This window comes from Silene latifolia, chromosome 5 (genome assembly GCF_048544455.1).
Source record: "Silene latifolia isolate original U9 population chromosome 5, ASM4854445v1, whole genome shotgun sequence".
NCBI classification, from domain to species: domain Eukaryota; kingdom Viridiplantae; phylum Streptophyta; class Magnoliopsida; order Caryophyllales; family Caryophyllaceae; genus Silene; species Silene latifolia.
Window position 1 is genome coordinate 84,948,340 of NC_133530.1, and position 20,718 is coordinate 84,969,057.

Sequence of the window (20,718 nt, forward strand, 5' to 3'; positions counted from 1 at the left end):
ACTAGAAAACCCAACACACAGCATTCCCAAAATTCTCTTGATTTCCCAAGAGCAGAAGGGTCGACATTTATAACCCCTCCAGATCTTGGAAACCTCCATTTATTAGCATGTAGAGGATTCTGAGGGTGAAACTCAGCATCAGGAAAAGGTTGATGAACAGGCTGATGATCCACCACATTCTGATGACCCCATTGCCAATCACCCCATTCGCATAGTCATTTCCCCTTGACAAACCTTCAGCATTCATGATGAAACTTTGAATTGAAGAAAAAGAGACATTATAAGAAGGGTGGGGTCCCAAATCCAGAAAATTGTGACTTTTGTATCGAGTTTTTTTCTTAGTATTTAGGAGATTTATGTAATGTGATGAGTTTGATGAGACACCCACAGCCATTACAGATGATTTAAATAGAGGAGGAAGCTACACGTTACGAAGAGGAATAGCAAACGACACTATAATCAATGAAGCAATTACCCAATCAGCTAAAGAATTAAACTTAAGCCACCCACACCTCAATAATCCCCAATAAAAATCACTTCCCCTCAATGATTATAGGAATAAGAAGAGATAATGGATTAAAGATCCTCCCCTTTTTTGCAGAAATGGATTCTAGGGTTTCGTCCACCCAGTAAAATCCCCAAAAATTAAATGATTACTTGTGCTTTATTGAAAAACTAAAAGAACTAATCGAAAAAACCAATAATCTGACACAAATTTGGGGGAAACAAAAAGTAAGATTGAAGAAGCTTAATGGGAATAAGCTCAAAAGGAAGCTAGGATTAGGAAAAAATTACTAGGCTCTCGAAAGAGAGAGGAGCTCTCTGCTAGATAGAGAGAGAAAGAGATAAATTGAAATCAAGTTGTTAGTTCTTTTGGTATTATCTATGTTAAACACGGGTAATATCCTTAGAGCTCATAATCGAACTTCTATTACGCTCATCCCAAAGACTAATAGTCCGGAGAAGGTAGAACATTATCGTCCAATAAGCTTGTGCAATGTTATTATGAGAATTGTTTCAATAAAATGTATTTCTAACCGGATGAAGGGTTTTATGCCTCAACTAGTAGGGGAATTTCATAATGGCTTTATTCCGGGACGATCTATCATAGATAATGTTTTAATTTCTCATGAATTATTCCATCACATTACCAAAAAGACTGTCGGCAAAAAAGGTGTTATGGCCATCAAAGTAGACATGAGCAAAGCATATGATAGATTACGCTTGAATTTTATTGAGGCTACACTTCTCTTTATGGGTTTTCCACCTCATATTATTCGATTAATTATGAATTGTATCAAAACGGTCTCCTACGAGATACTTATCAATGGTAACCCAGGAAATGCTTTTCTTCCAAAATCAGGTATTCGTCAAGGGGATCCATTATCTCCTTATTTATTTGCTCTTTGTACTGAAGTCCTCTCCCAACTCCTACTCGATGCTGAAGATTCACATCGGATAACTGGTGTAAAGATATGTCGTGAGTCTCCCTCTATTTCTCATCTCTTATTTGTAGACGATTCTATCTTTTTCATGCACGCGAATTGATGAGTCATAATTATATACATATTTATGCCTCCCCTTAATTGCTTTTGATACGGTTTTCGTGCTAGTTTATATCATTTACATGCCTTTTAAGTTGGAATGTCGATACTTCCGGCCTTTGATGTTTAATGCAGGAATGATGCATTTGAGGAGCAAAGGAATGAAATGGGCATCGCGGAGTGAGCATGAAGGGATACACGAAGCATGGCACGAGAATCCATAAGAACGAAGGAAGAGAAGTTAAGAAGAAAACACGAAGAAAAGAGCTTCTTATTACAAGTGCCTACTTTGAAGAACCATATCTTGAGTTCTACAACGGATTTTCAAGTGATTCTAATTGGAGATGAAATCTTATCTTCTTAGCTTTCCAACGCCGCAAAAATCGCTTGTTTTTGACAAGTAACGAAGAAATGGCGGTCGTTTGAAGTTCAGTGCGCGAAGCAGGAAATTGGTGCCTCGATCGAGTCAACCTTGGCTCGATCGAGGAACTTCATGCTCGATCGAGTCACTCTCGACTCGATCGAGGAACCAACCTAATCAACTAAATTTCGCAATGTCGAGAGTTGGGTGTTCTTGAACTTTGGTGCCTCGATCGAGTCACCCTTGGCTCGATCGAGGAACCTTCGAGTTTTATAATTCCCGCAACTTTCCTTAAGTCGGTTATGTATTGCTATAAATACCAAAACTCGTACCCTAGGTTATTTTATGCCTTATTTTACATAGGTTTATTATAGATACCTTAGAAAACTCTCTCAAATACTTAGTTTAGTTTATTTATTGTTCTTACTTCGGGATCTAGCTATTTACGGTATTGTTCTTAATCTTTCCTTTATTATTAATCATTTATTTCATTGTTCATCTTTTATGCTTGCAATCATGTTTCTTATTAATGTTATTGTTGTTCTTCTTTCTATTATGCGTAGCTAAATCTCTTATCTAGGGTGAAAGGGGATCTAGGTTGTTAGAAAAGGGATTATTATGAATTGATTGTTAAATTGCTCTTAATTGCTGTTTGATTATCGTACTACTTCTAATTAGTTAATTACTGATCAGAATTGATTAATTAGTCTTGCATAAACTAGGATTATCACCGACCGGGTTAAGACTAGTATAGGCCACGATAATTGAATAGAGATAATTTAATGATAGCAACCGCATGTTAAATTAGATCTAAAAGAAATATTGAATCGACCGATCATATGACTTTCAACAATATAAATTGCTCAATCAATGAATTAAATTCTACCCTCTGATGACTACCTAGTGAACCCAAATCCCTAGACCCTTTTAATATTATTGTTATTCATCTTTTATTTACTTGCAATTAGTTGATTAGCATACAAACAATCAAACCCCCAAAATTGGTTACCTTAAGACGAAATTAAATATAAACAAACTAGATAATCACCGCCTCCCTGTGGATTCGACCCTGACTTACCGCTAGCTATTTTGTTAGTACTAAGCTAGGATTTATTTTGATTAAGGCAAACGACTGAAAATAACCTTATCACGAATACACGTGAATGTCATCAGTTACGGGACACTTTGGAACTTTATTGTCGTCACTCGGGTCAACAAATCAATAACAACAAGTCGGCAGTGACTTTCAGTCCAAATTGTAATCTTCGTACTGTTACTAATTGTTTGAAAACCCTTAATATTTCAAGTGGTAAAGAAATGGGTCTATATTTGGGATTGCCTACGGAGTTTGGGTCTAGTAAGAAGGAGATCTTCGCTTCAATCATTAACAAGGTCTGTAAGCGAATTTTTAATTGGAAGAACGCCTTTTTATCTGCTGCTGGTCGTCTCACACTTATCTGCTCGGTTTTATCCTCACTATCTCTTTACTCTCTATCGGCATTTAAAATGTCGGTAAGTGTGTCGTCTAAGATTGATTCTTTGATTTCACAATTTTGGTGGGGTGGAAATCAAGTAGGGAATGGAATTCACTGGTGCAGTAAATTGTTTACGCATTCGTCCAAAATCAATGGAGGACTAGGCATTCGGAATGTTGGATGTGTCAACCAAAGTTTGCCTGCTAAAATTGGATGGAAAATTATTTCTAAGACTGATTGTTTACTCTCACGGGTGTTAGGCTCTAAGTATCGAATTACGAAGACTAATATCATGAACCCCTTCTTCGTTATGAAAGGATCCTTTTCATGGGGTGGCAGAGGTATTAAATGGGATCTTGATTTGTTGAAGGACAACCTAGCCCGGCAGATTGGGTTCCCTTCAAGCTTGGATATTTGGCGTGATAAGTGGATTCATGGCGCGCCTTTAGCTCATATGTTATCACTAACTCCTTCTGATCTCTTGCTTAAACCGTGTTTATTGGTTTCTCTCTTGCAAACACAATCTGGTGAATGGGATTATGAGAAGGTGCTTCATTTATGTGGGCCAGATGTTTTACCTTTTGTGCTTTCGACTCCTATTCCATTGGAGGATGATTTAGATCAAATATATTGGACTTTAACTTCTAATGGGGATTATACTAGCAAGAGTGGGTATGCTTTGGCCTTCTCTAAGCTATGGAATGCAATTGCAACCGTTAAAGATAAGAGTCGTATGGTTGCTTCGTCTCTTGTGTTCTGTCGAAAAAGGCTATGGCGTCTTCCTATCCCTAATAAATGGAGAATTTTTTTGTGGAAAATCTTGGCAAACTCCTTACCTTGTGGGGATGAGGCGCGAAAACGGGACCTTCAGTGGTATTGTTATTACCAAACGTGTTCCTCTGCCTCTAAGATCCTTGAATCCTTGGATCACTTGTTTCGTGATTGTCCTCTTGCTTCTCGGGTTTGGGCAGCTTTCCCCCTGGGTATTCGAACTTCTGTTGGGAGTAATATCCCTATCTAACTATGGGTCATTAATTGGTTACACTTGTTGTCCAAATCCCCAAATTCTACGTTTTCTATCTCCTTGTTCGTGAGCACTTTATGGCACATATGGTGTGCGCGCAATCGCCTTACCTTCCATGATACTTCAATTGATTACTATGATCTTCTCAATCTTATCAGCAGGGATGCTAACAATAATGTGCAAGTTGAGAAAGAGAGAAGTACAGTAATGATTGACATCGTTCCTTCTGCTCCTGAGGAGATGCAAATTTCTGCTCTTTTACGAAATCATTTTCCTATTTGTTTAATTGGGTCAGTAATTTGCTCGGAGCATATTCGTATTAAATGTGACGCTTCATGGAAATCGAATCTGAGGGCTGCTGCCGGATGGTTCTTCAAAGATAACAATGGAGTTATGTGTCATGTTGGAAGGGGTGCTTTCTGGGCGAAGACTCCTCTTCAGGCTGAGGCTATTGCTTTGAAGTCTGCTTGCCGGGATGCCATCTCTCTGGGATATCGACATATTGATGCAACCTCGGACTGTTTAAATCTTGTCCTCCAGTTGAATGGTGGAGCGACTGTCGACTGTGCATGCTCCCATTTTACGTTCTCTACTTTCCTTACTATCTTCATGTCATTGTTTTTCTCTTAGTCATTGTCCCAGGTCCCTTAATAGGATTGCTCATGATATAGCAACCGCTATACATTAAGTTAAGCAATCTTTTTCTTTCTGACAAAAAAAAAATATATTTACTTTTAGGTTTGCTTGTTGTTTAGAAGAAGGATAACTATACTGATATCGTTATACTCTAAGACACCTTAATTTCTACCAAAAAACGACGGCTAACATGAACAAGTTCATACGCAACTTTATTAAACTCCCTATATTAACAAAATACCATATCACGAAATTAAAACTAATTAATGGTATTGAATTTTTATATCGGCCAAACAACAAACCTAATCTACTTTGTACCACATGAAGTTGGGAAAATTTGAATAATTCTTATTTCGAAATACTGGATGTCCTAATTAGGCCTTGGTTTTTTGGACTTTAATTGAATTTATAGGAACTAAACTGAACTGAACTGAACTGAACTTATAGAGGCTGAACTCAACTGAATTTATAGGAACTCAACTGAATTTATAGGAACTGAACTGAACTTATATGAGCTGAACTTATAGAAGTCGAACTGAACTTATAAAAAATTTACGCGTTATATATATTAATTTTTTTTTACAACTAATACAATACATTACAATAAAAAATAAATTATATATTACATTTTTTTTCTAACCATTTATTTCCATATTATCATCATACTCGTCACTTTCATCTTCATCTTCATTTTCACTGACATCATCGAATTCATCTATTTTTTTCTAACCATCTATTTTTTTTCTTAAGAATAATGTATATAGGATAATTTTGATATTGAAATTTTTTTTGCATTGATTTTAATGAAAAAAAGTACTATTTTTTTCAATTCGTCAATATTAAAAAACGGGTATTAATTTATAGTTAATATAAGTTGTATAAACTTGTCTAAACTGAACTTATATAAGCTGAACTGAACTTACATGAACTGAACTGGATTATTTGAGCTACCAATACTTGCACATTACCAAATACCAAGAACTGGATGTCATTAAATATCGAGATACCCATGCAATTGACAAACTGATTGTAAGCAGACCAATTGCACATCCTTATCAAATAAACATAATAGGCTAATTAATAGATCATTCTTGTAGCGTACAAATAAGGTTCGACATTTGATAACATAGCCACTTTCCGCTCTGATTACGTCTATTTAATCTTGAAAATTTGTAGGTCTATTTCCATAGCTTGTTTGCATCAAGATTGAAAAGATGGCGAGGATGTGCCTTTTCAATGAAGTGGTCTGATATGGCAGTGAAAATGGAGAAATGAGATGATCTTTCGTTCTGAACAAGATAATTTCACACTTTTATATCATCGCTTTCTTGTGCAGCAATTTGAAAAAATTTAAAGAGTTATGTTCGAAGAGGAAGACATTTTCACCAAAACTAAAGAGAGGTTTAATCTTAACTAAAAGGATTTCATTAAATACTTAAATACTACAATAATTCAGCAAATATATGGCGCCCTTTCATTTTCCATACTTAAATACTACAATAATCCAGCAAATATATGCTTAAACTCATCTATAAATATAATAAAAAGACAATCAAAAGCATAACATTTCACCATTCAACTATTTAAGAACAATTTATCAAGGCAGAACATCATTTCTTATTTTGAAAAGAAAAAAGAAAACAAAAATGAATTTGTAAACATTAAATGCAAATAAATAACATAATAAACATACTTTAACCAATTTAATTTTAAAATAAATTAAATAATAATCAAAAATTAAAATACATATTAAATTTTATAGTTCCACGTTTATTGTTGGAATAAGATAAAGACAAATAAAAGCTAAGAAGGAAAAATAATTGAAAAAAATATCAAATAAAAAAATGCACTGTAGTGCAAGAAGAAAAAATTATAAGTAAAGAAAATAAAAGATTAAACACATCATGTGACCCATAAAAATAAAAATAGAAAAACAATATAAAATGTAGAAAAAAAAAGAAAAAAAAAATACATCATGTGCAAAAGAAATAGAATAACAAAGTAAAATATAGAAAAAATAACATAAGACTCCACTACGCACTAACAACCAAAAAGAAAAACAGAAGTACAAATGTAGCAATATTCGTGACAAAATAATAATAAACTGTGGCAAAAGTTTAGTAACTTGTATCATATGCATAACAATAAATATATTTTTTGTTCGTAGGGCCCAGTGTTATCGTAAATCCGACCTTATATAACCCCACCACCGTTACAGCATAGCTAGTTCCGTGAATTTTCACGGATAATAAAACTAGTTAAATACTTAAATACTATCAGTAGTACTGACCATCACCATCATAATCATCATCCTCCTCATCCTCATCCAACGCGCGACCAAGGAAATTAAGCTCGCACATCGGGCATTAAACACATGGAGGATGTAATATTAAATCTATACATGTAAAATAGGGCACAAATGCACCATCAAAACCAAATTAGCATACAAAGTATAAATTGAAATAAACCGTATCAAACAATAAGTCCTTAAATGTTTTATGTTAAGGTTTCCCCTGCTATTTAATACGGAAAAAGGAAAAACGCGAAGTTTTGAAGAAGAAATACCAACATCAATTTCATACGGAAACTTGTAACAGTACACAATTTCAGGGTCTTTAGGCGAGTGTTGCACCTAACTATAAAAGAGATATTCTTCTTTACCGCCTCTCGGATTAGTAAAAAAGTTCAAGTGAGTCCCGCCTTTGGATCTCCTTTCCCAAGGTGGAAACGAAGTCACTGACCGAATCCTAGAAAGTACAAAATCATTGTCCTAATTCAATAAAAAAAAACAGATTAGAAATGAATAACTAATTTCTAATTGCAAAAAAAAATTGAGTGCTTCCCTATTCTAATATTTAAGATGGAGGAGAAACCGTGGTTTCTTTGCAAAATGAGAGAGCAAGCTCAGCATACATCACAAAATCATCATGATGGAGGTGAGGGGATTCAATTATTGGTTCCACGGAACACATCAATGAGACGAAAGACTGAATTTCCTCCTCCTTCGACAGATTTTTATAATCAATCTCGTCAGTACTAAAACATATACGCAAAAGTATCTTAATCAGCTTGTTATGCTCGGCTATGTATAAATGTAAACTTGATAATAATTTAGATGTCAACGAAAAGCATAATAAGAGAATCAATCAAGGAAATCGGAAATTGAAATAATAAGAAAGTGACTAGGAAACCCACGTAATAGCATTCCTGAGATCATCAAGACAAGGTCGCTTAAGTGGAGGGGAACTAGAGCAGCCATGCGAGCCATTATTCAAACTGCAAGCAAAAATACTCGAATTACACAATACTCGAATTACAAAATTACACAATTAAGCATAACTAGTGTAGACCCCGTGCATTGCATGCACGGTATTTATAGAGTTCTAGTTTTATTATTTTATTTATAGATTATAAATTGACAATTCATTATTTTTGTAACGTTTCTCATTATTTTATTTTATTTGAGAAAATAAATTAAAACAACAAAATAATCAAGAGATTTATGTAGTAACATGAAATGTTTATTTTAATGAAAATATTATTTTTACGCAAAATTAGTGATATTATTTCATACTCCAATTTTTTTATATCTTCATATTTATCAAAATCTCTTTTCTTTCACAAAATATGATTTTAAAGCAAAAAAGAAGTTATATATGTGTGTCGAAAAGAGTGATCAAAATATTGTCTAGGAGATCAAGAGAAAATAAATGGGAAGACTAAAAATGGAGGGGAGATTTTTTTTTTTAATAACATATATTTTAGCTCTGACTTATCTTACAAAGTCAACAAAATTTTTATCATACAAACCTAAAAACAAATCCTCTATACGACAAATCTTTGTAGATAGGAAATTATATCAAAATAGGAAAGTAAATAAGAGTTGGTTATATCAAAATAGGAAAGGTGTTTTTAGGCGGGAAAATATGAAGCTTTTCCTATTCATTTAGTATATAGGGGATTACTCGAATTACAAAATTCCAGTAGTTAAGCATAAACTACACGAATTAAACAATTAAGCATAATTACGCGAATTACACAAATTCACAAATACTCGAATTATATAATTACACAAATTACAAAAATAATCAGAAATACTCGAATAACGCAATTACACGGAAACTCTTGAATTACATAATTACACAAGAAGATGATAAGTTTTCCATATTTCCAATGGAGCCAAAGATTCATTACTCTTTGGTTTTGGATTATGATGGAATAAAACAAAATGGCTCACTAAAGTGGTTGCGCTTCTTTCTCTTTTGAAGTAGTGGTCCTTCGATGCAGTTCTCGACGCAATTTTCATCTTGGGTCATTCGGAAAAAGTCTCTTTAAGTTGCTAGCACAAGTGTAAGGCTGCGTACATCCGACCTCCTTTCCCCGTAATTTGCGGGAGCCATTAAAACACTGGGGTAATGTTGTTGTTGTACACAAGAAGAAGATAAGATAATATAGACATACTTAGAGGTTCTACTAGTAGAATCCCTCCTGCTGCTATCACTTTCCGTTAATTCATTAGGATTCGCCATCGTCTTTGTGCAAAAAGTAATAGATAATAAATGATCAGAACGGAGGGGGTATGATCGATTGATTCTTTAAAATTGGGGATTTTGGATTTCGGGGTTGTTTGGGATTCTTCTAATTTTGGGATTTCCACTCTTTATAGCATACAGAATTTGCCCCCTTCATATTTGATAACTTAACGAGTCAAATCGAGCTAATATAGTCTCGTCTCGAAAAGATCGCGGGCAGTTTATACTTGTGTAATTATTCTTATTTTATAAAAATATACTTATCATGATTATATCTTTCTAAAACCGTGCAAAAGCTGAAAACTAAAAAGTTAACTGAAACCTGAAAAGGTAACTGATAAGGTAGCTAAAAATTATGAGCTGATAAGGTAACTGATTATATAAAAAAGTGTTTAGCAAACTAGCTGAAAAGATAGCCGATTTTGGTAAAATGACGTAAAAGGATATGAAATATATTTAATATTATAGAATAAATGGGTAAAAAATGGAAAATAAGTCATTTCAGGTACCTGATTTCTCAAATGCTACCTCAGGTAGCATTTCATTTCAGGTACCTTATTTGAACAAATAAGCTACTCGCAAAACACTTGCAAAAAAATCGGGTAGCTGAAATTTTGGTCAAATAAGTTACTTTGGTCAAATAAGCTACCTGAAGTGTCGTACCTAATGGAGCCTAAACCGACTTGCATAATAACGATTCCGATAGCCAAAAGTCCGACTCCGTTTTGACGCTTTTAAACAATCTAAACAAGTATTTGGGACAGTGAAAAGTGGGGTGTGTGTGTGTGTGTGGGGTGGGGGGTGGGGGGGGGGGGGGGATTAATAGAGCAAACCTTTATTGGGACATGGATTCCTACTCCCTTTTTTATTTACGATTCTCTCGACAGAGATTTACTTGGACCAATCGTAGACGAATCAATCCGATTTTTGAACGCCTTGATAGGGCTTGGGTTAATCAAGCCTGGTTGGACGCCCATCCTAACTCTCACCTAAAGCACCTTACCCATCTCTCGTCTAACCATTGCCCCATTTTTGTTTCCTACTCATTTCACCCACACCCAAAACTCCAAATACTTCAAATTCGAGTCTATGTGATTCTCTGAACCCTCCTTTGTTACTTTCACTTCCTCTGTGTGGAGCTCTTGTAACAGTGATGTCCCCAACAAACTTTCTTTTCTTAATGAAAAACTTAGCCTTTGGGCTAAAACTTCGATTGGCAATGTTTTTCTCTCCAAAAAAAGACTCCTCGCCAGAACTGATGGGTACAAAGGGAACTCTACTCTTACCCCAGGTCTGATTTTCTCCATAACCTGAATGAAACACTCACTTTAGAACTCAACAAAGTCCTTGACCAAGAGCAACTTTTTTGGTGTGACCGGTCCCGTATTAGTTGGCTTAAAGACGGGGACCGTAATACTGCCTTTTTCCAAAAGTCGGTCACCCACAGAAGGAAGATTAACCGCATCATCTCTCTTGAAGATGATGTTGGTAATGTCTTCAGTAGTACTAGTGACCTTTCCACTCACATTGTCTCTTATTTCACGTGTCTCTACACCACTGACAAGAGTTCTTGCTCTCGGTCTTATAATGTACTTAGCAATAGTCTTGTCAACCATTTCATACCCTCTGAGATGGACTTTAGGTCTGCCCTCTTTTCCCTTGGATCCAACATGGCCCCGGGCCCTGACGGATTTCACGCGAGTTTTTTCAAGAATTACTGGGATATAATTAAGGCGGCTGACCTAGTCCCCTTTGTCCAAAATATTTCCGCCTTAAAGAAAATCCCCCAATCCGTCAACGGCACAACCATCTCAAACCTTACATAGACAACATCATCTCCCAAAATTAGGGTAGCTCCATTCCTGAAAAAGGAACTGACAGCAACTTCGTTATTGCTTCTGAAATTCTTCATTCCATGAACTCTTATAAAGGCTCCAAAGGTTGGTTTGCCATCAAACTTGACTTTGAGAAAGTCTTTGATAGACTTGAGTGGGATTTCATCCACAAGTGACTCACCCGCTATAGAATTTATTCCAAGGCCATAGACCTTATAATGAATTGCATTTCTTCCTCCTCTACCCAGATCCTTATTAATGGCACTTTGTCCCCCTCCTTTTTGCCTTCTAGGAGAATTCGCCAGGGAGACCCACTCTCTCCTTATCTCTTTATTATCTGCATGGAACCCTCTCCACTCTCATTCACCAAGCTTGTTCCGATTGTGATTGGACCCCTTTCCTCTTGGGAAGAGGGAAGGCTCTTTTCTCTCACCTTCTCTTTGCAGATGACATTCTTCTTTTTGGTCGGAGGAGTGCTTTGAACCTTTGCTCTCTCCAAGATACTCTTAACCAATTTTGCTTTGATTCCGGTCAAAAGATAAACTTTAACAAGAGCAAAATCTACTTCTCACCTTCAACACCCCTTGATGAGATACGGCTTTTCGAGACCGCTCTTGGTATTAAAAGCTATACCTCCTTTGGTTGCTACCTTGGTTTCCCTTTGTCGGCCAAAAAACCAACCAAAAGAGACACTCAAATCATCCTTGATAAAGCCACCAACAAGCTTGCCACTTGGAAAGCTCACTTTCTGTCTTGAGCTGGAAGGCTTTGTCTCAAAGGCTCCACTCTAAATGCTATACCTACTTATTTCATGCAATGTCTTAAGCTGCCTCAAAACACTCTTCTTTCCCTTGATAAGATCGTTAGAAGGTTTTTGTGGTCGGGGACTTCTCTAGGTAGTAAAATGAGTCTTGTTAACTCGAACGTTGTCATCCAACCCAAAAGAAGCGGTGGTCTTGGCATTCGGAGTTGCACTATTCTTAACAAAGCTTATTCCACTAAGTTGTGCCGGGAAACCTTTTTGCTCAGAAACTCCCCCGCTTCTTTGGCTTTAAGGAGTAAATACTTTACTAATCGACCGAGACCTTTGCCCTTTCTCCGTGGCTCTCATATTTGGAAGAACATTAGGCTTGGGTGGCCAACTCTTAATGACTCTCTCACTTGGGTCATTGGGGATGGAACCTCTGTGAGTTTATGACACTATAGTTGGACGCCCTTAGGCCCTCTTCGTAGTCTTATCGGGGGGTCCTTGTTATCGTAACACTATTGATGTCGCTGTCGATTCCATTATTAAGAATGGCACCTGGGATCTTGACTCTCTGGACTTTGTTTTTCCTACACCCATCATCAACTCTATCCTCTCCACACCCCTTCCATCCTTCCCAAGGAATGATTTTGCCACTTCAAACCTTTCTTTCAACAAAAAAATCTCTCTCTCCCTTACCTACGAGTCTTTACTTCCTGTCTATCCTTCTTTTCCACCTCCTATTGTTGATCTCTACTGGTTGTGGAAAGTTTCAGCACCGCCAAAAATCAAATTAGTCCTTTGACTTGTATGGTGGGATCGTCTCCCCCATAAAGCTACTCTAAAATCCATATCCATTTCCTACACTTCTGACTGCGACCTTTGTCACCATCCTTTGGAAAACTCCCTTCACATTTTGAGGGAGTTTCCGGCTGCTAAGGATATCTGGAAGTTGTATAACCCCAATGTCAATTTTTTTCCATGAACCTTCAACAATGGATCCACTATCTCTCCTCCAACAACTTTGCAATCAATTTCTCTGAGTCGTCCTTTCTATTATGGCGCTTATGGACGAGGCGTAATGATAGAATCTTCAATGCCCAGCAACACCCTCCTACCCAGCTTTAGCTAGATGGCGTGCACCGACAATTCCTCTCCTGGACTGCTGCACGGCCTGCCCCACCCTTAATCCTCAACATAACCCTTTGCTTAACTCATATAGATGGACCCCTCCCTCTCTTTATCGACGAAAAATTAATGTCAATGCTTCCTTCTGTAGAACCTCTTCTATTGTGGGTATTAGATGTGTAGTGAGAGACTCGAACGAATTTTGGGTGCGTGGTTGGTCTACTAGGCGTTTGGCTCCAAGCCCTCTGGCTAGTGAACTCCTTGCCATTAGAGAGGGACTCACGTATGCTAACTCCCACGGGGGTTTGTATGATTTTAGTTCGGACTGTTTGAATGCAGTTCGTCTGGTGTTGGGAAATGCTCCACCTTGCTGCCCGCTTGCTAACATTATTGCTGATTGCAGAGAACTATTAGGGGCCTTACCATCTTCCACGATAACATACGCGAAAAGGTCCGCCAATGCAGCTGTTGACTCCTTGGAAAAGTTCTCCTTGAAAGATAGTTCTACCTTTGTGGGTGCATTTAGCTGGAACATTGCACCTCCTTTTGTAACCGATTTATGTAATGCTGACTTGGAGGATATTGTCTATCCTTTGTCTCCTGACCCCCCTCCGTAGTTTGTAATTTGAACTCCACTTTTATTTATTCATGAACCATTTTATCAAAAAAAAAAAACAAGTAGGTTGAGGGTAAATATTATCTTATTTGGTCTTAATATTCCTTCCGTTGTTCTTGCTTCAGACGGACCATTTTGGTCTGAATCAATAAGACGGGATTTGTAACCATTTTACAGCCATATGACCACTATTAAATAACAAGTTACTCTAAGTTATAACACTGGCTGTACCATTATGATTAATTACATTTAACCACAAAATGGTCACATATACCGTCTAATTTTCAGACGAAAAGTGGTTGTCTAAAACAAGAATTTGCGATATTCCTTTATTTTTGAATGCCAACTTTAATTTTGTTTTGTCCGACATTTTTTTTAGGCATATTCTACATGGTATCCCTCAATTTTTCGACTTTCTATATGGTACCTTTACACTTTTTAAAACATACATGGTACCCCTAATGGTTGTCATTATCACTAAATGTACCCCTAAACTTTATTTTCCATCAATTAAACTCGGTTTTAGACGTTAGGTAATGACTTAGACACGTAACCAAACTTGTCATTTATTATTCCATGACATAAGGATTGTATTACGCTCAATATCCATGTCGATCCTAATATTTATTGATATATATGGGCTAAAAAATTTTGGCGAAAAATTTATTGATTCCTTGCCAAATGATCATGTCTAAAGATGGATATTGAGCCTAATAGAGTCCTTATGTCATGGGATGATAAATAACAAGCTTGGTTACGCGTCCAAGTAATCACTTAACGCCTAAAACTGAGTTTAATTGACGGAAAATAAAGTTTAAAGGGACACTTAGTGATAATGACAACAATTAGGGGTAACATGTATGTTTTAAAAAGTGTAGGAGTATATGTAAAAAGTCGAAAAATTAAAAGGTGCCAGGTAAAATATCCCTTTTTTTATACGCATCTAACATCTAACCTTTCATTTATAAATTAATCACTTGACATTGGCTCTAATTTAATTGAATCTAACTTAAAGAAATTGGGGTGCATGAAAAGGAACGAAGGGAGAAATCCGAACTTGGTCGTATACTCGTATCAATGACTCAGATATTTTTATCATGGGCATGTGATGGTTGGTTGATGAAAGATTTAATTGAAAGTTATTTTAGTGGATTACTTACGTAAAATATCACTTGAATTTACAGTGATATTTATATACACGTTTTTATACCAGAATTATTGATAGCTATTGGTTAATGAGTTTTTCTCTAACGTGTGCCCTTAAGGTACACATTAGAAAACCAAATAAGGAAAGATAATTCCTGATATTCTCACTAATTATACTAAAACTAAGTTTATAATTGCATTTATAATGAGAATATGTTGTAAATCATTAACTTAGTCGTAGTCCCTTGGTGAAGTCCGAAGGGGCATGAATAATGTGAAAGAGCATCAGCATCATTTGTCTCAGAAGAAATGGACAATGATATTAGTTTTTCGATAAATAGTAGACAGTTTCTTGTTGGAAAATATAGGGGCTTTTTGTCTTTGGAGTGTTTCCAATTGTCCCACATTGGTGAGAAAAAGGGAGTTTTGTGGGTTTATATGTACCCACCCTCCTTACCATATCGCTAGTGGGTCAATGGAGCCTTTTGTGGAGGGCTTGCGAGGTGCTTAATTCAGCTCTCGCGCCGTGCCCGAGCCCGGCCCGGATCCGGATTTGGGATTTGGGAATCGTCTGCGGCGGGTTGTGCCTATCTTTTTGGGTCGGGTCTGAGTTGAGTGTCGGTTTTTTTCAAAACGGACTCAGTCAATTCTAACTGTTGCGTGGAGAGTAATGCTCCTGAAGAACAGGTTTGTTTGCTAGTGTCTAGTGCCACGTTTTTGCTGATGCTAACTGCCCTCTACTTCTATAAATAGACCTCTTCTTCAGTCATTTATTCATATCTCAATTACACTCTCTTCTTTCCTTCTCTTCTCTGATCAATTAAAGTTTCTGGGTACTGTTAATTAAATCGTTCCAAGTCTCACAGTTCTGAGTGGGCGGAACTGCGTGGAGACTGCCACGACACTACTTACGGCTTATACTTTCTGATCGCTTACTATCTCTGTTACGGTATTTCTGTTCCCTCTGGTGACTGAAATTATTTTTCCTACAATTTGAAAACTATTTTTAGTTGCTGTAACCATGTCTGTGATTCAAAAATTGTTCATGTCAAAACTTGAGTCGTTGGATGGTAACAATTATAAGCGATGGTCCCAGAAATTGTTGATGTATTTTGATCAGTTAGAAATTGATTATGTTTTATTTAATGACCCGCCTAAGCCTATTACCCCTACTGATGATGTTGAGTCGACCCCTCCCGCTGCTAAAGATGTTAAGTCCAATGAAGAGAGTATTACAAAATTTGTGAAGGACAAGAAAACTACTAGGTGTCACATTCTGAATAATATGACAAACACCTTGTTCGATTTATTTGCTGTGAATAAGTCGGCTAAGTTTATTTGAGAGGCTTTAGAAACCAAGTATGGGGCTGATGACGCGGGGAAAAAGAAATATGTTGTGGGAAAATGGTTGGGATTTCAAATGGCTGACGGGAAACCTATTATGGATCAAGTGCATGTCTTTGAGAATTTATGTGCTGATGTGGTTAATGAGGGCATGAAACTTGATGATATCTTTGTGGCTAACGTTCTGCTCAAGAAATTCCCTCCCTCCTGGTCTGACTATAGAAACCAACTTAAGCACAAAAAGAAAGACCTGTCCCTTAAGGAACTTATAGGACATATGAGGACCGAGGAGGCTAATCGCCTTAAAGACCTTCCTGCTAGCTAGTCAATCTGTGACTGTTCCTGTTGTTGCTGCTGTTAAAGCTAATCTGGTTGAGTCTGGTGGTCCGTCTTATGCTGAGAAATATAAGGGTAAGGGTAAGACCAATGTTGGTCAGGGTAAGAACCAGGGTCCTGAAAAGAATAATGGTCCAGGGAAGCATACCAAACCAGTTCCCAAGATTCAAAAAGCTAAGGGTCCTATTGTCTGCTATGTGTGCGAAAAAACTGGGCACAAAGCCTACCAATGTTCTGAGAAAAAAATCTGATGAGGTCAATGTTGCTGTGACTGATGACGTTATTGCAACTGTGGTTGTGGAAGCTAATCTGGTGGGTAATGTTACTGAATGGGTCTTGGATACTGGAGCTTCGAGACACCTCTGTGTTGATAGGGGGTTATTTGCTGAGTTCGAGGAAGTTGCTGATGGAGAATGCGTCTACATGGGTAACTCTTCATCTGCAAAGATCACAGGTAAAGGCAAGATCTTTCTCAAACTCACCTCGGGGAAAACACTTGCTCTCAGTAATGTTTTATTTGTACCCTCATTGCGTCGAAACCTTGTGTGTGGTGCCTTGTTAAACAAAGCTGGTTTGAAACTTGTTTTTGAGGCTGACAAGGTGGTAATGTCGCGTAATGGGGAATTTGTGGGCAAGGGTTATCTTTCTGAGGGGTCTTTTTGTATTGAACACTGATTATGCTATTAATAATATTGCGTCTTCTTCTGCTTATATCGCTGAGTCTATTGATGTTTGGCATGGTAGGTTAGGTCATGTGAATGTGGATTACATTAAAAAAACTTGGAACTATGAGTTTAATTCCGAGTTTGACGAGTCAAGAATTCTCTAAATGTGCTATCTGTGTTGAGGCTAAGTTTACAAAGAAGCCTAGTAAACCTGTGACTACTAGGAACACGAGTCTTCTTAAGTTAATTCACATTGACCTAGCTGACTTCAAAAATGTTGCAAGTAGAGGTGGCAAGAATTATTATGTTACGTTTATAGACGACTGTTCTAGATACACCCGTGTCTATTTGTTTAAGACTAAATATGAAGCAGAACAATCTTTTATAACTTTAAGAATGAAGTTGAGAACCAACTTGACAGAAAAATTAAAAGGGTAAGGTTCGATAGAGGAGGCGAGTATAAGTCTAATTATCTAACCGATTTCTGTGCTGCAAACGGTTTAATACATGAGACCAGTCCACCTTACTTACCCCAATCTAATGGTGTAGCTGAACGTAAAAATAGAACCTTAAAAGAAATGATGAATGCTATATATGCTTTTAAGTTCTGGCCTATCTGACGATATGTGAGGGTAAGCAATTCTTTCAGCTTGTCACATTCTTAACCGTGTACCTCATAAGAAAATTGACAAGACACCCTACGAGATTTGGAAGGGTTATCCTCCTAACCTGAGCTTCCTTAGGGTATGGGGGTGTTTGGCTAAAGTGGGTTTACCTGATTTTAGGAGACCTACCGTTGGACCTAAGACCTATGATTGTGTGTTTATAGGTTATGCTCAAAATAGCTCTGCTTATAGATTTATGTCTTTGAGTGACCGTTCTATATCCGAGGTTAGAGATGCGGTATTTTTTGAGCATGTTTTTCCTTTTCAGAAAACTGTTGTACCATTTCCTAGTTTATCTGTTGCATTTCCTGATTTGTCTTCACATGCTAGTGCTAACACTTCTATTGATGTTTCTGTTGAACCTAGAAGAAGTAAAAGACCTAGATGCCCAAAGAACTTTGGTGATGATTATGATACAACTATGTTGTCTGAACTTGGATACACTTTTTGTGCTAGTGATGAGTTTGTTTCAGCTTTTTTAATAGAAGATGACCCAAAAACCTATAGTGAAGCAATGAAATCCATTGATGCTAATTTTTTGAAAGATGCTATTAAAAGTGAACTTGACTCTATTGTGTCAAATCAGGCTTGGGAGTTGACTGATTTACCTAAAGGTAGTAAACCCATTACAAGTAAATGGATCTTTAAAAAGAAAATGAGACTTGACGGTACAATAGAGAGGTTCAAAGCTAGACTTGTAGTTAGAGGCTTTACACAAAAGAAAGGTATTGATTATTTTGATACTTATTCTCCTGTGACCAAAATTTCGACTATTAGAACTCTTGTCGCCTTAGCTGCTATCCATAACCTTGTTATACATCAGATGGATGTTAAAACTGCTTTTCTGAATGGTGAACTAAGGGAAGATATATATATGTCTCAACCTAAAGGTTTTGTGATTGAGGGTCAAGAGAGTAAAGTGTGTAAACTGAACAAGTCACTTTATGGACTGAAACAAGCACCTAAACAGTGGTATGAGAAATTTAACAACACTTTGATAAGTAATGGCTATGTGGTTAACAATTCTGATTCATGTGTTTATTCATAAATGATGGGATCTGATTGTGTAATTATATGCCTATATGTTGATGACATGTAAATACTTGGTAATAATTTGGAGGTGATAATTAGAACCAAAGAATTTTTGTCATCACAATTTGAGATGAAGGACTTTGGAGAAGCTGATGTTATCCTAGGAGTTAAGGTCATCTGAAACCCCAATGGAATCCGTCTAAGTCAATCTCGTTATGTTGAAAAAGTGTTGAGAAAGTTTAACTGCTTTGATGATGTGCCTGCTAGAACACCTTATGATCCTAGTGTACCATTGTGTAAAAACTTGGGCAAGAGTGTTTCTCAAGAAGAGTATGCTAAAATCCTAGGTAGTGTGATGTTTTTAAGGAAATGTACTCGACTAGATATTGCTTATGCGGTTAGTAGACTGAGTCGTTATACACATAACCCTAGTAATGAACACTGGAATGCTCTTCGTCGTTTACTAAAATACCTAAAAGGAACAGTTGACTTATGTTTGCATTATGGTAAATTTCCTGCTGTGTTAGAAGGATATTGTGATGCGAACTGGGTTGCACGTAACGAGGAGATTTGTTCTACTAGTGGTTATGTCTTTACCATGGGTGAAGGTGCTATATCGTGGAAGTCCTCTAAACAGACTTGTATCGCACGCTCTACCATGGAATCTGAGTTCATAGCTCTTGAGTTGGCAGGACAAGAGGCTGAATGGTTGAGAAACCTTTTAGCTGATATACCAGTGTGGGGCGGACGGCTAACTCCGGTCTCCCTGCACTGTGACTCGCAGGGTGCTATTGGTGTTGCAAAGAATAGTGTCTACAATTCGAAAAAGAGACACATTCGAATAAGGGACGCTGCAGTTAGACAACTCCAAGACAATGGAGTGATTGCTTTGGACTATGTGAAGTCCGAAAACAATCTTGCTGATCCCTTTACTAAAGGGCTGGCTAGGAGACTAGTCGTTGATACGTTGAGGGGAATGGGGCTTAAGTCCTTAGGTCAAGAGAGAGACTTGACTAGGTCTAAAGCTTCTATTCCTATGGCGTTGTATGATCCATAGCCTTTATGGTGGTGCTTTTGAGACGCACTTGATGGATCATACACCAGGTTGGACTTAGGTCCTTAATGACTCATGTGAGAAGTGCTATTGAGAAGCACTTGAGTCACCTACGTAGGTGTAACGATCATTAGACTATGAGAAGTCTTCTGAACACATCTATTAGTACCGAGGTAAACGCATATCTCTATAAGAGCGCGTTGCACTTTGAAACGCGGAACGATCTTAATTCTGAAGGTATGATATGTGTTGTGGGGGGTATCGACCGAAGCTCGGCTAGGAATTCAAATCGCAAGATATTCTCTCGTTGTAAGTAAGTTGTTTCCTCATTTCACTAAAGTGTCAATTCAAATCGAAAGATATTGATACCTAAGTATCCAATCCTTCCTTTACCCAGGAATTTCTTTATCTGTCTCTGGCGCCCCTAGTGGGGGATTGTTGGAAAATATAGGGGCTTTTTGCCTTTGGAGTGTTTCCAATTGTCCCACATTGGTGAGGAAAAGGGAGTTTTGTGGGTTTATATGTACCCACCTTCCTTACCATATCACTAGTGGGTCAAAGGAGCCTTTTGTGAAGGGCT